This window comes from Bos indicus x Bos taurus, chromosome 18 (genome assembly GCF_003369695.1).
Source record: "Bos indicus x Bos taurus breed Angus x Brahman F1 hybrid chromosome 18, Bos_hybrid_MaternalHap_v2.0, whole genome shotgun sequence".
NCBI classification, from domain to species: domain Eukaryota; kingdom Metazoa; phylum Chordata; class Mammalia; order Artiodactyla; family Bovidae; genus Bos; species Bos indicus x Bos taurus.
In genome coordinates, this window is record NC_040093.1 from 39,434,675 (window position 1) to 39,454,291 (window position 19,617).

General features: G+C 45.5%; 1 protein-coding gene across 5 annotated transcripts in view; it reads left to right on the forward strand.

The window, feature by feature from the left end:
* Window positions 1-14,715: 14,715 nt before the first annotated feature.
* Window positions 14,716-19,617, forward strand: part of CNOT1 (CCR4-NOT transcription complex subunit 1) — an 83,150-nt gene continuing 78,248 nt past the window's right edge. For 3 of the 5 annotated variants that reach the window (XM_027516397.1, XM_027516399.1, XM_027516398.1), the window contains exon 1: window positions 14,716-14,838. The gene's annotated coding sequence lies outside the window, so the exon portion shown is untranslated. The remainder of the gene's footprint in view (window positions 14,839-19,617) is intronic. The other 2 variants (XM_027516400.1, XM_027516402.1) reach the window with 2 other exon arrangements.

Here is a 19,617-nt window from a genome sequence, read left to right on the forward strand (position 1 = left end):
TGCTTTGCTGACTGGTTTCATCATGTTAGGTATCAAAGTCAATACAGTGTGCCTGAAAGGCCAGCAACCTGTGTTTTTACCCTCGACCCTGGAAAGCCCTTGGACTGGTTCCTCTCTGCAAGTTCTGGAAGCTTATGGCATGACTCAGGGCATTGCCCTCAACATCTGCAACCTCTGCTCACCCTGCTGGGGGGCACATGGCCACCAGGGGTCTTATGCTTGCTGACAAGGGCAACCTCTTCTGAAGATACCAGGTCAAGACTTCCCGGGTGGTCCAGTGGCCGAGAACCTGCCTTGCAACACAGGGGACAGGGGTTTGATCTCTGGTTAGGGAACTAGGGTCCCATATGCCATGGAGCAGCTAAGCCCAGCTGAAACTGCTGAGAGCAGCACAACTGGAGAGTCTCTGAGCTCACACGACGTGATGGAGAGCCTGCACGATGCCACTGAGACCCGATGCAGCCAAATAAATAAAGAACATTTTTAAAGCTGCTCCTAACTAAAATATATATATATATATATATACCAGGTCAAAGGGCCACCTGAGTAACTGGTTGGCGAGGTGGGATGGGAAAGATTGAGGGCAGGTGGAGAAGGAGGCAACAGAGGGTGAGATAGTTGGATGGCATCATCGACTCAATGGTCATGAGTCTGAGCAAACTCCGGGAGCCAGTGAAGGACAGGGAAGCCTGGAGCGCTGCAGTCCAGGGGGTCGCAAGGAGTCGGACACGACTTAGCGACTGAACAACAACAACAACAAACTTGGGACGGGGGATGGTGAGGGCTGTGCCCTGTAGTCTGGAGATAATTATTACGGGTAATGCTTCTCTCCACTTTTGCAACTAGTGTAATCCACCATCATGTCTTGCCTGGATTATTACATCCTTCTAATCTGGAGATTGCTGCTGCTCCCTGCCCCTTTGCTCTCCTGTAGTTTTCTCTTCCTGCAATAAGGTTTTAGAACTAAGGTCAGTTCACATCATCCTCAGCTCAAAATCTATGTATGGCTTTCTCGTCTTACTAGAACGAAAGCCACAGTCCTCACCATGGATGACAGGGTCCCATGATTCCGGTTCCCATCTGACCTCATCTTCTGCTACTCCTCCTCTCCCAGTGCTCAGCCCCAGTGGCAGACTCACCACCCTTCAGCCTCAGGGACTTTATACTTTCTGGTCTCCTGCTTGGAACCCTCTGCCACAAGATGTCTGCATGGTTCCCTCCCTCACTTCTTTTGGGGCTCTGCTCAGATCCTTTATCAGAGAGGTCTCCCTAAACAAACAGACCTGTCCATCTCCCTAACCCCCTCCTCTGTCACTCTAGCACCTTGTTCTGCTTCATTACTTTTTGTAGCATTTATACTGCCTCACATGATGTCTTTAGTATTATTGTTTATCACAACCCCCTGTTTAAAATCAAGATCAATGACTGAAAGAATTTGCTTTTTTTGCTGCTATAGTCTCAACACCTGACACATAAGAGGCACTTAAAAACTATTTGTTGGGGCTTTCCCAGTGGTCCAGCGGTTAAGACTCCGTGCTCCCAAAGCAGGGGCCCAGGTTGACTCCCAGGTCAGGGAACTAGACCCTGTATGTCACAACTAAAAGATTCTGTGTGCCGCAACTAAGACCCAGCACAACCAAAAGGAAAAAAAAAAAAAATCCAAAAACTATTTGTTGAATCCATGACTGAATAAATGAAGTGTCTCTGTGCTAGGCACTGAGTATTTTACATACTTCATCAGATCATGTAACTCTCTAAAGAACCTCCACAGTAGGTATTATGGTGACCCCACTTCACAGATGAAGGAACTGAAACTTAGGAGAGACAACATCCCAGTGCAAGTTTACCTAGGGCAACCTTGGACTGCAGACAGCATGGTCTGAGCTGAAAGAGATCAGGATGTGGGATGCTCAGGATGGTGGGAATGGGGACATGCAGCACTTCCCCAGGTTCCCCTGACCGGGACAGGTGTATCCTTGGAATCCTTACTTCTTGGGACTATCATGTGGTGATGGTGAGAGTGGAAGGCAGGCAAAGTAGCCTGGCTGCCCCTCCTCTCTCTATCCAGCCTTCTTCAGGCAACTTTCCCTGACAATTCCTATTTGGGGTACAGGGAGGACCAGAGGCTGCTGTGGAAGCCAGAAAAGTTCCAGAGAGAAAGGACTTTGAGATCACCTGGGTCAATTCTTCTGTTTTATAGGAGAGGATTCTGAAGTCAAGAGAAGGGGAAAGGGATGAGCAGAATCATAGTAGGGGCTCAGGGGCTTAGAACATGGGAAGAGTTTGTGGGATCCCAAAATAGCATCTCTATGAGGCTCACCAAGTTTTGGGGGGACTGGCATGGAAAATGGGATGGTGGGAGGGAATAGTTGAGGCTTTCAACCCCTAATCCCTTCCATACTCTGCCTCCAGTCTCCTAATGGCCCCATCTCTGGGCTACCTGAATGTCTCCAGGCCACACCACATACCTGTGTTTCAACCATGGAGCTGAGACACATCCCCAACTCCCTCCCTGCCTGGGAACTGTGCAGGTAAGCCTGAGGAGATCTAGCAGCTCCTGGTAGAGGCATGAGAGTGTGGATGTGACCTCCCAGGATTACAGGGCCTTCTTGGGGAGAGGTAGGGCAGACATGTGTGTGTGTGTGTGTTACTCACTCAGTCGTGTCTGACTCCTTGTGACCCTACGGACAGTAGCCCTCCAGGCTCCTCTCTCCATGGAATTCTTCAGGCAAGAACACTGGAGTGGGTTGCCATTTCCTTCTCCAGGGGATCTTCCTGACCCAGGAATTGAATCCTGTTTCCGGCACTAGTCCAGGGCAGAGATAGCAGCACTCAGGTGTAGGTGAGGGCAGGCTGTTTGCTCACTGTTAGGATCCCAGCACTTGTGTCAGTGACTGGAACACAGTAAAGACTCAAATACTTGTAGAAAGAAAAGATGGATGATGCAGAGGCACCTGCCACAGTCGGAATCAGATGGGATGGAGGTGCAGTCCGAAAGTCCAGGAAGAGGTGTGGGAAGGAATCGTTATCCTGGGAGAGTGGATAGGCCCATATCGAGGAGCAACTTTTCGCTGATTAAGAGGCGAGGTTGGGGCTTCCTTGGCAGCCCACTGGTTTAGACTCTGCCTTCCAATGCAGTGGACGCAGGCTCAGTCCTTAGATGAGGACCTAAGGTCCCGCATACTCTGGGGCAACTAAGCACACGAGCTGCAACTAGAGAAGCCAGAGGGCCACAACAAAGGGTTCCAAAAATAAACAAATACATATTTCTTTTTTAAAAAAGAGGCGAGGCTGAAAAGGGGCTCAGGAACTCCAGTTCCCAGTTTCCCTGTGTCCCAGCGTAGACATGGGTTGTCTGGACACCTTCGGCTGCTTCTCCCTGCCGCACCCAGATACCACCCCTCTCCCCTGAGAACTGCTGCAGGATGACCTCTGAGCCCTTGTCTATAAGGGGGACACTGACCCGGCTTACAACTTCTTGGGGAGGGCGATGTGCATGGAGGCCCCAAGGCAGCCAGTGAGGACATGATACCCCAGGAGAAGGGTGGACTCTGGGGTGGTCTGGGTGGGAGTGGCAGTGGGGTGGTTGTTCTTTTCTTCTTCCCAAACTTAGCAGCCAGAGGAAGAGTTGCTTCCCATGGGGGCTGTTGCTGGACACATTCTGCTTTGGAGAAGAACCCCCAGGAGAAGAAGGAAGAGGAGGAGGGCTGGAGAACATCAAAGCCCGAGTATTTCCAAAAAACGGTCCCTCCAGCTATCTAAAACTGCTAAGACTGAACTCCAAGGACTTTCAGTTCAGTTCAATTCAGTTGCTCAGTCGTGTCCAACTCTTTGCGACCCCCTGAATCGCAGCACCCCAGGCCTCCCTGTCCATCACCAACTCCCAGAGTTCACTCAAACTCACGTCCATCGAGTCGGTGATGCCATCCAGCCATCTCATCCTCTGTCGACCCCTTATCCTCCTGCCCCCAATCCCTCCCAGCATCAGAGTCTTTTCCAATGAGTCAACTCTTCGCATGAAATGGCCAAAGTATTGGAGTTTCAGCTTTAGCACCAGTCCTTCCAAAGAACACCCAGGACTGATCTCCTTTAGGATGGACTGGTTGGATCTCCTTGCAGTCCAAGGGACTCTCAAGAGTCTTCTCCAACACCACAGTTCAAAAGCATCAATTCTTTGGCGCTCAGCCTTCTTCACAGTCCAACTCTCACATCCATACATGACCATTGGAAAAACCATAGCCTTGACTAGACAGACCTTTGTTGGCAAAGTAATGTCTCTGCTTTTGAATATGCTATCTAGGTTGGTCATAACTTTCCTTTCAAGGAGTAAGCGTCTTTTAATTTCATGGCTGCAGTCACTATCTGCAGTGATTTTGGAGCCCCCCCCCCCAAAAAAAAAAAAATCTGACACTGTTTCCACGGTTTCCCCATCTATTTCCCATGAAGTGATGGGACCAGATGTCATGATCTTCATTTTCTGAATGTTGAGCTTTAAGCCAACTTTTTTACTCTCCTCTTTCACTTTCATCAAGAGGCTTTTTAGTTCCTCTTCACTTTCTGCCATAAGGGTGGTGTCATCTGCATATCTGAGGTTATTGATGTTTCTCCCGGCAATCTTGATTCCAGATTGTGCTTCTTCCAGCCCAGCGTTTCTCATGATGTACTCTGCATAGAAGTTAAATAAGCAGGGTGACAATATACAGCCCTGAGGTACTCCTTGTCCTATTCGGAACCAGTCTGTTGTTCCATGTCCAGTTCTAACTGTTGCTTCCTGACCTGCATACACGTTTCTCAAGAGGCAGGTCAGGTGGTCTGGTATTCCCATCTCTTTCAGAATTTTCCAGTTTACTGTGATCCACACAGTCAAAGGCTTTGGCATAGTCAATAAAGCAGAAATAGATGTGTTTTTTTGGAACTCTCTTGCTTTTACCATGATGTTGCTTTTTCCAGCAGATGTTGGCAATTTGATCTCTGGTTCCTCTGCCTTTTCTAAAACCAGCTTGAACATCTGGAAGTTCACGGTTCACATATTGCTGAAGCCTGGTTGGAGAATTTTGAGCATTACTTTACTAGCGTGTGACATGAGTGCAATTGTGCGGGAGTCTGAGCATTCTTTGGCATTGCCTTTCTTTGGGATTGGAATGAAAACTGACCTTTTCCAGTCCTGTGGCCACTGCTGAGTTTTCCAAATTTGCTGGCATATTGAGTGCAGCACTTTCACAGCATCATCTTTCAGGATTTGAAATAGCTCAACTGGAATTCCATCACCTCCACTAGCTTTGTTCGTAGTGATGCTTTCTAAGGCCCACTTGACTTCACATTCCAAGATGTCTGGCTCTAGGTGAGTAATCACACCATGGTGATTATCTTGGTCATGAAGATCTTTTTTGTACAGTTCTTCTGTGTATTCTTGCCACCTCTTCTTAATATCTTCTGCTTGTGTTAGGTCCATACCATTTCTGTCCTTTATCGAGCCCATCTTTGCATGAAATATTCCCTTGGTATCTCTAATTTTCTTGAAGAGATCTCTAGTCTTTCCCATTCTGTTGTTTTCCTCTATTTCTTTGCATTGATCGCTGAGGAAGGCTTTCTTATCTCTCCTTGCTATTCTTTGGAACTCTGCATTCAGATGCTTCATATCTTTCCTTTTCTCCTTTGCTTTTCGCTTCTCTTCTTTTCACAGCTATTTGTAAGTCCTCCCCAGATAGCCATTTTGCTTTTTTGCATTTCTTTTCCATGGGGATGGTCCCCATGTGCCCTAATCTCTATCTTGTGATAGAAATGTGCCTTAATCTCTATCTTAAAAACAAACCCTCCCTTCCCCTCCACCTACAGCTCTCCTGGCAGCCTAATCCCTTCTGGTTTAAGGTCCCCTCTCTCCATACACAGAAAAGGCTCTCTCCAAGGTCACATAGCCCTATCACACTGCCCAAGGCCTTGTCAATCTCTTCCCTGCTTGGCTGCTCTAAAACATTGAGTCCCTCTGTCCTCTGGCTAGGGTGACTGCATTCAGCCTCCAGCAGTCCTCAGGCCTCCTGGGCTGGTCTATTTCCCAGCAAGCTAACGACTCTTCCCTCCTCAACCAGGGTTCTGAGTGTAGCTCTTCTCAGGGCCCCAGGGCCTCTGCTCTCTGAAGGCTCCCCCAGGGCCACCAGCTGGTCAGTGACTCAAGTCTCCATCAGCAGTTCCAGCTCTCAGTCGCCTCGGGCTTTAGCCCAAGGGGGCCACTCCACTTGTGTGAAACATATGCACTTTTAAATTGAACTCACTATCTCTGCCCCCAAACCTGCTCCTCCAGTCTCCCTGCTTTATGGGATGGGGTTGCGGGGGCAGGGGCGGGGGAAGTACCCAGGAGCAGACAATCCTTCCCTTTGCCCTCTCACCTTTCACATTCGATTAGTTGCCAAAGCCTGGTGCTTTGAGCTCCCACATCTGTGGTGGCCCCACTTCCCTCCACTCCCGCCTCCCCTGGATTTCTGTGTGGCCTCCTGGTTAGTCTCCCAGCTACGTCTCTTGCTTGACACCAATCCTTTCTCCATGCCACAGCCAGTCTGACCTTCAAACAATGCAAATATTAGCACATCAGCTGTTCCATCCAAGAGCCCTTAGGATAACGGGCTGACCACAGAGGCTTAAGCCAGCCTCTGGCTGCTTCTCTAGGCTCCAACCTTTCCGTTCTTTTAATTCCTCAAAAATGCCAGCAGTCATCTCTTTGAGGCTTAGCTCTTTGCTGGAAGGTACTGCCACTCTGTCTAGAGTACCCCGATGCCATTCATGTCCTTAGAGAGTCTTTGAATCCCTAGACTAGGTTGCAGGTTTCTCCCAAACTCCCTGTGTTCCCCATTTGTTAACATTGATCGCTTTTGTAATCCTTTGTTCTGACAGTTGGCTTCTCGACTAGTTTGACCAGAGGATAATGAGCAACATTAACTTGCACAGGTGCCTGAAGTGCCTATTGGGTTCTGAGCAGAACAGAGGTGAAGTGAAGTGAAGTGAAGTTGCTCAGTTGTGTCCGACTCTTTGCGACCCCATGGACTGTAGCCTACCAGGCTTCTCTGTCCATGGGATTCTCCAGGCAAGAATGCTGGAGTGGGTTGCCATTTCCTTCTCCAGGAGATCTTCCCAACCCAGGGATTGAACCCGGGTCTCCCGCATTGTAGGCAGACACTTTAGCAGATGTTTAATCCACGATTATCTGTTGAAGAAATGAGGGTTCTGCCCTGGTCGGGGAGGGGGATGTTGAACTGTTCTGGCCCAGGATTCAGCTGATTGACCAGGGCTCAATCCCTGGTTGGGGAACTAACATCCTACAAGCTGTGAGGCCTGCATGCGTGCTCAATTGTGTCTGACTCTTTGTGATCCCATGGACTGTAGCCCACCAGGCTCCTCTGTCCATGAAATTTTTCCTGGCAAGAATACTGGAATGCATTGTCATTTCCTCCTCCAGGGGATCTTCCTGACTCAGGGATTGAACTCAAGTCTTCTCCATTGGCAGGCAGTCTTTCCCACTGGGCCACCTGGGAGGGGTGGCTTGGCACCCCTCAAAAGGGGAATTTGGAAGACAATATTCAACTTCTTGCCCCCTCCCCACTTCAGTTCAGGATATCGTGTAAGTTTATTTTTTTAAGATGACAGTAGAGATGGGTGCTAGGTAAATGATGTTAAGTATAAGCTAGGGGCAGAGGGATTGAGACAGTGCACAGAGAAGTTTGTAGAACTAAAGGAGAACTATCTGTGAAGGCAGGGGCCCAGATGGGCAGAGGATGAAGAGCTCAGACTAATGGTGCAGGTTTCAGGCAATCGTTTCAAACGTCAGGTCTGTAATCAGGGAGAACATAGAAAATTAGGGCAGAGTCACACAGACTCTGCCCAGCTCAGAATTATTCCATCGATAGTCCTAAAGTCCACTCATCTGTCTACAGCCCAAGGCAGGTTTCTCAGACCTGCTCCACTTGTTTGCAAGCATTCACTCATTGCTAAACTAACCATAAACTAACCATGAACCAGAGGAAATGCTTCACAGCTTTTCCTTTCCTCTCTTAGCTTCTTCCCTGTTCACTCATGAAAAGAGACAGAGGGATAAACAATCTTAAAAAAAAAAAAAGTCAAAAGTTTCTACACAGTCTTTGGACAGAATCCTCTGTTAAGGAGAGGATCTAAAAATTCAAATGTAAACTTAACTGGAAAACTCCAAACTCATTGAAGTATTTTCAGAACCTGTGTCACTAATTTATAATACCCCTGTCAGATGATGCATCACATTTTTTTGGCTTGGAAACTGTCTGGTCATTCCTGGATCACTGAACATGACAGTTGGGAGATCACCTAGGCACGGCGGTTTCCAAGTGAAGGCTTAGAGGGCGATAACTGGGAATGTACGCCCTGAAGTCAGAGAGCTTGGGCTGCAAGGCATGCTTTGCCATTGACTAGGTATGTGATCTTGGGCGAGTGATTCACCTCCCTAAGCCTCAGTTTTATGATCTGTAAAATGGGGTCCCTATCCTACAGGGTCTTGAGGTATGGATGAGATAAAGCATGTAAAATTTTACCTTTAGAGTATACTATTACTACTACTAAGTTGCTTCAGTCGTGTCTGACTCTGTGCAACCCCATAGATGGCAGCCCACCAGGCTCCCTGCCCCTGGGATTCTCCAGGCAAGAACACTGGAGTGGGTTGCCATTTCCTTCTCCAGTGCATGAAAGTGGAAAGTGAAAGTGAAGTCGCTCAGTTGTGTCCGACTCTTTGCGACCCCATGGACTGCAGCCTACCAGGCTCCTCTGTCCATGGGATTTTCCAGGCAAGAGTACTGGAGTGGGATGCCATTGCCTTTAGAGTATAGTACTTGATATATTATTAGTTAATAAACCTATGTGCACATAAGAATTCCAGGACCCCACATTAAGTCCTTGCCTTCCTGCTGCAGCTGCTGCTGCTAAGTTGCTTCAGTCATGTCTGACTCTGTGCGACCCCATAGATGGCAGCCCACCAGGCTCCTCCATCCATGGGGTTTTCCAGGCAAGAGTACTGGAGTGGGGTGCCATCGCCTTCTCCGCCTTGCCTTCCTAGGGGTCCACAGAACACAATCACACCAAGTATCCTCAAGTATTGGGGTCACGCCCAATATCCTCAGAATAATGAAGGGGGAAAAAGAAGTACAGGGAGGGGAAGTGACTTTCCCAAGGTTACACAGAAAGTTAAGGGCACAGTCCGGCTTAGGGACTGGATTTTTGAATTCCTCAATGGTCTTCATAGAACATGCCTCCTTGTTCATCCCGCATCAGGGTAGAGTCACCAAATTCATATCAAAGCTTGGGTGTCCAGGGAGCCAGAAGGTTTTGGAGCTAGGCAGTGGTGATGGACTGGAAGGAGATCAGAATTCAGACTTAGGCTGTCAATGAGTTGTTTTGGATAAGACAGTCAAAACTACTGTGAGTTGAGGTTACTGACTCTCTGATAAATGGGACTGAAAAACAAGAACATGGAATAAAAAGGTCTTGTATCTCCTCTTTCAGTTCAGCTCAGTTGCTCAGTCCTGTCCGACTCTTTGCGACCCCATGAATCACAGCACGCCAGGCCTCCCTGTCCATTACCAACTCCCAGAGTTCACTCAGACTCACGTCCATCGAGTCGGTGATGCCATCCAGCTATCTCATCCTCTGTCGTCCCCTTCTCCTCCTGCCCCCAATCCCTCCCAGCATCAGGGTCTTTTCCAATGAGTCAACTCTTCACATGAGGTGGCCAAAGTACTGGAGTTTCAGCTTTAGCATCAGTCCTTCCAAAGAACACGCAGGGCTGATCTCCTTTAGAATGGACTGGTTGGATCTCTTTGCAGTCCAAGGGACTCTCAAGGGTCTTCTCCAACACCACAGTTCAAAAGCATCAATTCTTTGGCACTCAGCTTTCTTCACAGTCCAACTCTCACATCCATACATGACCACTGGAAAAACCACAGCCTTGACTAGACAGACCTTTCCTGGCAAAGTAATGTCTCTGCTTTTGAATATGCTATCTAGGTTGGTCATAACTTTTCTTCCAAGGAGTAAGCGTCTTTAATTTCATGGCTGCAATCACCATCTGCAGTGATTTTGGAGCCCCCCAAAATGAAGTCTGACACTGTCTCCATGTTTCCCCATCTATTTCCCCTAAAGTGATGGGACCAGATGTCATGATCTTCATTTTCTGAATGTTGAGCTTTAAGCCAACTTTTTCACTCTCCTCTTTCACTTTCATCAAGAGGCTTCTGAGTTCCTCTTCACTTTCTGCCATATGGTGTCATCTGCATATCTGAGGTTATTGATATTTCTCCCGGCAATCTTGATTCCAGCTTGTGCTTCTTCCATCCAGCATTTCTCATGATGTACTCTACATAGAAGTTAAATAAGCAGGGTGACAATATACAGCCCTGAGGTACTCCTTTTCCTATTCGGAACCAGTCTGTTGTTCCATGTCCAGTTCTAACTGTTGCTTCCTGACCTGCATACACGTTTCTCAAGAGGCAGGTCAGGTGGTCTGGTATTCCCATCTCTTTCAGAATTTTCCAGTTTACTGTGATCCACACAGTCAAAGGCTTTGGCATAGTCAATAAAGCAGAAATAGATGTTTTTCTGGAACTCTCTTGCTTTTTCCATGATCCAGCAGATGTTGGCAATTTGATCTCTGGTTCCTCTGCCTTTCCTAAAACCAGCTTGAACATCAGAAAGTTCACGGTTCACGTATTGCTGAAGCCTGGCTTGGAGAATTTTGAGCATTACTTTAAGCACCTCCAAACATTTTTATAACACAGTTTTCTGCAGACCTCAAAGTCTCAAAGTCCTTTGTCTTCTAAGTATTTTTGCCTCCACCCCAAGCCAATTCAATAAGGCTTTTGTTTCCTAGCACTTACATATTCCTCTCTAGGCTATTTTAAGAAACAATTAAAAGAGTTTGTATAGTTCTTCCAGAGTCTGGGATGCACAATTAATTGGGGGGTGAAGGATTGGAAGAAGGCTGAGCAAAGAGGCCAGGTGAGTAATTAACATCTGGTAAAAATATCGTGTTTCTAAATATGTTTGAACCCCAGAACACATAATTGCTGAGTTACAAGTTGATTCAATTCTTTGTGAAGGTCTCTAGTAAACTACTTTGTCTGGGCATGACTTCCAACTATGTCTTTCAATAAAATGAAAAAAGTACACCAGGTGATCTCCACTAACCCTTCCAATTGGAAAACATTCTATGCATCTCTCTCCTTTCTAGTGAGTATAGAAGCCACCCAGAATTCATGATAACACACAGTTGAAGACCTTTGATTTCCAAGCTATTTATTGTGGGAGTCCTTTCAGGTACTAGGCTAAGTCCCCAAAGCAAGTCAACTCCTAGGAGTAGTGTTGGTGCAGCTGGGGCTGTGAGTTTGGGGGTGGGAGGGAGGGGTTGGGAGTGGACAGAAGGGTCTCCCAGAGCAGCCTTAGGGTAAAGATAAGCTGAAGTGGGGAAAGGTAACTTAGCTTTATTTCATTCAACTTACTTTACTTTAGGAGATTTATGTCTAAGACCAACTACAATTCTAGTTGTAGAATTACAGTATTGATCTGAGATAGCTGACCTCTACAGGTATCTTTTAAAAAAAATATTTTAAATTATACAAATGAAACATGAATACATCCTCTTTTCAAAAGTTCGAATAGTATGGTAATAAAACAAAACAAAAGTCAATCTTGTCAAAGCTATGGTTTTTCCAGTAGTCGTGTATGGATATGAGAGTTGGACTATAAAGAAAGCTGAGTGCCGAAGAATTGATGCTTTTGAACTGTGGTGTTGGAAAAGACTCTTGAGAGTCCCTTGGACTGTAAGGAGATCCAACCAGTCAATCCTAAAGGACATCAGTCCTGAATATTCATTGCAAAGACTGATTTTCAAGCGAAACTCCAATACTTTGGCCATCTGATGCAGAGAACCGACTCATTGGGAGAGACCCTGATGCTGGGAAAAATTGAAGGTGGGTGAAGAAGGGGACGACAGAGGATGAGATGGTTGGATGGCATCACCGACGCGATGGACATGAGTTTGAGTAGGCTCTGGGAGTTGGTGAGGAACAGGAAAGCCTGGCATGCTATAGTCCATAGGGTTGCAAAGAGTCAGACAGGACTGAGCCACGGAACTGACTGACTGAAAACAAAACAAAAAGCAAAAGCTCCCTTTACTCTTCCTCATTCCACTCCCTACCCAGGGATAACCACTGATGTCGGCTGGGGGAAATGGCATATATTTTCAAATCTTTTTATACATTTATTTATAGGTAAATACAAATATAGTTCACTTCTCCTACACAAATGGTAACACACTGATTATGCTATCCATTTTTGGTTTTGTTTTTCTAATTCTGCACCTAACGATTAACAATAAATCTTTGAATCATTCCATATTAGTACCTACAGACTTATAGTTTTAAAAAGCTTTGTGGTATTCCATACTCTTATTTGTCTTCTTTTCTATTGTGTCTAACCTTTTAGGACCTCATTAACCCCATCAATTAATATCTTTAAACATCCATCTCTGTACAAATTTTCAATATTCACCTGTGGAATAAATTATTAGATACTGGATCAATGGGTCTATGCATTTTCAGTTTTGATAACTCTGCCTAAAATTCTGCTATCCATTGAGGTTCCAGCAATTTTATACAGCAACAAGGTATAGGAAGGACTTATATTCTAATCCTTGATTCCCTGGTGGCTCAGACAGTAAAGCGTCTGCCCACAATGCGGCAGACCCGGGTTTGATCCCTGGGTTGGGAAGATCCCCTGGAGAAGGAAATGGCAACCCACTCCAGTACTCTTGCCTAGAAAATTCCATGGATGGAGGAACCTGGTGGGCTGCAGTCCATGGGGTTGCAAAGAGTCGGACACGACTGAGCGACTTCACTCGCTCATTGGTCTGTTTAAGGAGTCTTCTATCACTAACATGATAATGTTTTAAATCCAATTCTCCATTGCATGATTTTTCAACATTTATTTGCTCACGTGTCTATCAAGTGCCAGGCACTGTGCTAAGTGCTGGAATACAGCTATGAAAAAGACTGAAGCAACCCTTGTGCTTATTGTACATGGGGTCCTTGGGTATCCTACAGGTATTTGAAACCACCAGATACTCAGTAAAAGTTTGCTGCAAGAGTTGGTGTCCAACCAAGGCAGGTGTCAAAAAGTGTTTTTAGGAGGTTAGAGAAATCAGTCAGTCACAAAAAGACAAATTCTGCATGAGTCCACCTAAAAGAGGTATCTAAAGTAGTCAAACTCTTAGAAAACAGAAGGGTGGCTGTCAAGGACTGGAGGGAGGAGATGAGGAGTTGTTTGACCGGTACACAGCTTCAGTTTTGCAAGATGAAAAACTTCTAGAGATCCACTGCACAGCAATATGCATAAAATTTTAACACTACTATGCAATACTGAACAACAACATGCAATACACATAAAAACGTAAATTTTGTTAAGCGTTTTTACCACTTTTTTTTTTAAGGTAAGATATGGACTTAGAAACATACTCCACAGAGTGTGGGACATCTCAGAAGGCCACAGGCTTTACCACAACTTTTTTTTTTTTTTAACTATTTTTAGACACAAAAGATAGTAGGAGAGATGGCTAGGAGACAACTCCGCGTAGCCCCAAGACGTGGATGACAACGATACGTGTTTTCAAAAAGTAAAAAAGCCACCAGTCAACACTTTCTTCTTACTTCTCCCACCCCTGAGCTGGATACAGGTGACCACAAAATCTTTTTTTTTTAACCACAAAATGTTAAAAAAGATGTTTCTATATTTTTTTCTCCTGACAGCAAAGGGCATAAGTATTCCTTCTGCTACCACTAACAGGGACTAAGCCAAACAAAGAACCCAAGAGTTTCCTATTTCTTCGTAAGGAGTGCCTTCTTCCAGAGGCAGAACTAGACGGGAAAGTTCTCCTGACGGGAGCATGAGAGTACCAAACGGGACTACGTTCTCCAGAATGCATTGCTCTTCCTGGGGCGCCGTAAATGAGGAAGGAACTCGCACTACTTTTGCGACAGGAATGGGCAGAGGGGGAGGACTACACATCCCAGGATGCAAAGCGCTAGAGCTCTAGTTAGAGCCTGGCTTGCTTGTAGCTTTCTCGTAACCGGCGTTCCCCGCCAAAGAGACGCGGGGGAGGACGGGAATGTTTAAGATTGGGAATCCCCGTGGTCTACCGGACGCTTGACACTTCGAAAGAGGAAGGCGAGTACTGGAAGGCTGTTTTTCACTCTAACTCAGAGTAGTTACCTCACAAGGTGGAGAGGGCTTAAGGGCCCCCTCCTTTATTTATTGTTTCTCAGAGGCTTTACCAGACCCCAATTGATCGAGGACCTCGAGGGCAGGTGGGAAGTCCGTGAAGCCCCAAATCGAAGTTATCTGCTTCTCCCCATTGGCCCTCGCCTCGAGCGCAGGCGCGAGAGCGCCGACTCCGGTCCCTGGGGACTGGTGAACGGCAATTGGCCAAAGCCCGCGAAGTAGGAGTCTGGATTGGTAGTTGCTAGCAGGAGCCTGGTTTCTTCCTTGACTTCTGCAAGTGATAGTGTGTGATTGGTTTAAATCCGCGGGCACCTGTCGGTGATTGGGCGGGAGCCACAGGCGGGGTGCGATCATTGGCTGGTGCTGGGTCCATCCCTCCTCGGGCGGGCAGCAAATGATGAAATGAGAACGGGGAGGGGAAAGGCCGCGACGTGAGCGCGCGACCTCCGGCGCCATTTTGTAGAGAAACAAGCGGAGTTAACCGAAGAGGGGGTCTAGGAAAGCCGGAGTCGGGGACCCAGGAGTTTCCTGTGTCCAGCGCCGCCGGAGCCGCTTGAGGTGTGGTGGGCTGGGGTCGGGTGCCGAGGCCGGCGGGCGGTGTCAGCTACGGAACGCGGGTGCCGGTGCGGGAAGGAACGGGGATGGTCCCGGGGCCACTGGGAGCGTTTCCCGGGGCTCCGAGGTGTGAGGGGCAGTCGGGACGGAGAAGTGGCGAGGTGAGAGAGGGCGGACTCTTTCCCCTCGGCCCGCGGAGTCTTCGGCTCCTGAAGAGAAGAGGGCTTGGTGAAAGCTCTACGAAACCGAGGGCAGGGCGCGGAATGAGACCCGGGATTGGCCCCCCCTTGCCCGGGCCTGGCGGCTCTGAGGGCGGCGTTGGCGGCACTTGGGGCGGCTGGGGCCTCGCTTCGCGCGGACTGCACCCTTTGCAGACTCCACGAGCTCCTCAACTGCCGGATGGGTGCTGCGGGCTTCGGCCTCGGAGGCCTAGCTCCAGGGCGGGGGGGGTGGGGGGAGTGGGGTGGGGGGCGAGGTGCCTGTGTTCGGAGTAGTTGCCGACTCCGGGTTCCTCTCGGTGGACCTGGAGTTGCCTGTCCCCTTCCCCCGCCCCCCAGCACGTTGTCAAACCCCGAGTGTTTCGGGTGTCCGCCGGTGGGAGGGGCGGGCGGGAGCGAGCACTGCCTCATTACTTCTTGCCACAGGTTTTGTTCCACTCGCGCGCCCGGGCGCTCAGTCAGTCTCCAAAGTCGGCCCCCACCCACCTGGCTCAGTGTCTGTTCTGTAGTAGCGGTGCTACTCGCCCAGGAGAAGTGCCCTCCTAGTGAGCTGAGCATTTGGGAGGCCTCAGTGAGAGATACTATGGGTCTCCAGGGGGGTTACATAAGGCCAAAAGCACAAATGTTCTTTTTCAGTCCCACCCCCTCTGCAGATTTCACCCAACTGGGTTCCCACAGATGAGTACCCTTCCTAGGATTAAACTTTAATGCTTGATGTCTGTGGGTTTGGAGATGTGTTTAAAATAAACTTTGAGCAGAAAGCTTTTCCCTTTGAAGTCACTCAGACATCACATATTTTAGGACTCTTAAAAGTATTTATTTCCTGAAAGTATTAACTCTTAGTCTCCCTTTTTATTTCTCTGTAACTCAATTGCCTTGGGGAGTTTAACAGTTAATAATTGAGTGAGTATAGTTGATTACTTTTGGCGGAGAAAATTCTGAGTGTTTGCCTCGCAACAGTCCGTTTGATAGTAGGGATACACGGATGGAAAAATGATTGGACAAATACAAAATCAGGAAGTAGGTCAAACAGATTAAGAACAAACTTGTTTGTGTAGAAGTATTTGGGTTTAATATCCTCAGGTTGTCATGTCTATCCTTCCAGAGATTTGGCAGTGTAGTATTTTAGCTCTCAATAAGATATTTGGTAACAGTTTAAATTATCCTGTTTTAGGACATTCCAAATTGTTACCTTGTCTAAGAAGAAAATGAGCCAATGATGCATAACGTAGGCATCTAGTTGTGCTTTGAAATGGTAGCATGCTAATAAAACTTGTTTGGAGAGTTGGTCCCTTTTCAACAAGTGAAGGGTCCCAATTCCTTCCGTGGAAACAAGGCAGAAATTTGACCATCAATAACAACATCTTACCCTTTCTTGCCTAAGATTGTAATTTTAGCAGTTTTAAGGCACCCTTTTCTGGCATTATTGTGAAACAGAAATGAAATGCTTTTGGTTCCTAACTCAAATGGATCTCTGGCTTAGCCAGAGAGAAATATAGTCTCTTAGATTTCTGCTGGGGTTTTAAGTACTGGTCTCTTTAATATGGATCTTGTCTGCTAAGTACTGTAATCTCCTAACTTTGGTTTAAGTCATTTAAAAAGAAAAAAAACTCGGAGGACAGAAGAGGAAATGCTTATTTCTTGACAACATGCTTAAAGACTAATAGCAAATTATCCTTGAGTGTTGCTTTTTCCAAGTATGTTTTTGGTTAGATCCTGATCTAGTTATGAGAAGTTTCTTTTTAACCAACTTAAGTTTATGAATTTATGAACTTGAATCTTTATTTCATTCTACCATGTAACAAATCTTTGTTACTCAATACTATGGAAGAGAATTTGTCTACAGTAAATTGGATGCCCAGATGTTTCAAGATACTTATTTTTGGTAAGATGTTTATGATTCTTGAACTAACAAAATTTAGAGAAGGCAATGGCACCCCACTCTTGCCTGGAGAATCCCATGGACGGAGGAGCCTGGTGGGCTGCAGTCCATGGGGTCGCTAAGAGTCTGACACAACTGAGCGGCTTCACTTTCACTTTTCACTTTCATGTATTATAGAAGGAAATGGCAACCCACTCCAGTGTTCTTCCCCGGAGAATCCCAGGGATGGGGGAGCCTGCTGGGCTGCCGTCTCTGGGGTCACACAGGGTCGGACACGACTGAAGCGACTTAGCAGCAGCAGCAGCAATACCAGTCATAAACTTGGTTTTTTTTTTTTTTTTTTGGTAAGAGAGCAAAACTAACTTGTAAGTCATTTAAAAAATATTGGTCAAAGCATTTAACTGGCCCTCTGTCCAAACTGAACTTCCTGCTGGGAAGTTTCAAAATGGCATCCTACTGAGTCTTATTTTAAGACCTTATATAAAGAAAGATCCTGCAGTTCCTTTCCTATTTGCTTACAATTTTTAAGAAGCATATTTCAAAGCTAAAATGGGCTCAAAACCTTTGCATCCTTTATGTACACAATAGTTAATTTTAAGGTACTTTTCATTCATGTATTTGCAAGAATGTAGCAAAGCGAATAAAATTATTCATTGAAAAACTCATTTGAGAAGTCAGTAGATATGTAGACTTAATTTGAAATCCTGTGTTGAGATTTGAAGGAAATACAGCCTTTGGGAGTATGGAGTATAGGTTTGAGAAATGCATTTCTGGGAAAAAAAAATGCATTTCTGCCTCTAGGCTAAATTAGAATGTTGAAGGATATGTTGAAGTGTCTGCGGTGGAGGTGTAGGTTTTGTTCTTGTGGGTTTTTGTGTTTTTGTTTTGTGGTGGTGGACTAATTATATGAAATGTAAAGTGAAAGCATTATTTTGAAAGATACCATTTTATTGCTCTTAAGCTTCATATTAAGAGCTCAACACTTCCCCTTTTAGATAATTAGTTTGAAAGTTTGTCACCTTGGATTTAGAGCTCTTAGGTTTGAAATGCAGCGTTACTGTTATTTTTTTTGTGAACTCATAATCAGAGTAGTTCCTTCTTTGTTTCAGACCCTGTCATTTTTTCATTATCTTTCTAACTGATCTCCAGTATCTTTTATTGGATTTCTTTATTACATAAATAATACATGAAAATGTAAATGATTCCAGGAATACAGTTAGTTCTTTATATTAATGACAAATTGTCTACCAAGTCATTGGTTTGAATCTAGGCATTCTGTACTCAAGTTTTTCAGTACCTTGACCTATCACTGTGTAAGTATTGATTCCTCTGTACTCATAGCAAAGTTACTAATATGGTGTAGTTAAAAGATTGTTGCAGAGTGGTGCCCCTATTGTCTGGAGTTTCATCATCTGTAGTTAACAAAATATTACCATTCCAATTTGTATTCACATGTACCGTCTATAATCTTTTCCCTGATTTCCCTAAGCAAATTAATTTCTTCTTCCTCTTGGCTAGTTTCACTTACCTGTACCATATATTGATTTGTAAGTTTTCTATCCTACTTTGTAGTAGGTAAGGAGTCTCTCATTCTCCAAACACATACAGTTGTCCTGAGTTGTAATTGAATAATGCTTCCATTTGTTACACTTGGGTAGATTTATAGAACACGGAACACGGCGTTCTTGGAAAACCATACACCCTGGTTTTTGTTCTTTGAGGGCACAGGCTGTTTCTCTTCAAGCTATATATACTTACAATTCACTTGACGTCTTTTGGAAAGTTAAACTTTGAAATCTAGTCATACAGAATTAATGGTATGTTTAGAAAATTGAAGCCCAGGAAATTGAAGTGACTTCCTTAGATTAGTGTTAGACCAGGTTTTCCTACTCTGGCCTACTGTTGGTTCTGTCTTGCCATACTGCTAAAGTACAAGGAAGACTTTGATCGTTCATCAAAAAGGTGAGGATAATCTATGATCAACCACTAATTTTTGGAGGACAAGATACAAGATTTGAGTTTTTCATCTCTTCAGTGTGAAAAATATAAAACTCAAGTATGACAGAAAGATAGTCTTTTCTCTTACAGTTATTGAAAGTAGGCATTATTGAACTTCAGTGTAATAAACTTGCATTTCTTTTGAGGCCTTCAAAGGATGAGCAGCTTTAAAAAAATTTTTTTTTTACATAAATTTTTAAATGTTCTTCACTGTAAATTGAATTGTGACAGATATTTGAGTAAGTTTTCTCTTGGTGTAGTTAGAGTTTTAAGGTATAGCTCTAAGAAGAGTTCTCTAATTTTTTTAGCAGTCTTAAATATATGGCATAGCTTTGTAATTTTGCACATGTTACTGGGAAGATGCTTCTGAATATTTGGTTTCAGATCAAGAACTGATTCTTTTCTGATTTTGGAGTAAGCATGCTTTTTGAGATCTTTTCACTTTTTCCATTTTTATAAATAAATTGTTTTTTGCTAACACTAACAGTTGTTTAAAGTATGCTGATATATATATTGGAGAAGGCAATGGCACCCCACTCCAGTACTCTTGCCTGGAAAATCCCATGGACAGAGGAGCCTGGTAGGCTGCAGTCCATGGGGTCGCTAAAAGTCGGACACGACTGAATGACTTCACTTTCACTTTTCTCTTTCATGCATTGGAGAAGGAAATGGCAACCCACTCCA